This window comes from Etheostoma spectabile, chromosome 10, assembly GCF_008692095.1.
Source record: "Etheostoma spectabile isolate EspeVRDwgs_2016 chromosome 10, UIUC_Espe_1.0, whole genome shotgun sequence".
Taxonomy (NCBI): domain Eukaryota; kingdom Metazoa; phylum Chordata; class Actinopteri; order Perciformes; family Percidae; genus Etheostoma; species Etheostoma spectabile.
Window position 1 is genome coordinate 24770640 of NC_045742.1, and position 200 is coordinate 24770839.

Genomic DNA, 200 nt, shown 5'->3' on the forward strand with positions numbered 1-200 from the left:
ATATTACTTCCGTTAGCATGCAGCTACATGCAACAATGTTAACACCAAATTATCTAAATCAAAAAACAAAAAAGTCCTGCCTGCCTTGAGCCAATGACAAATTGCAGAAGTTTGACTAAGTGTTGCGTAACACAGTCGTGAGTAGAAAAAACTGTTGAAACCTGAGTGTTCAGAACAGTAGGAAATCCAAACGTTTTAGC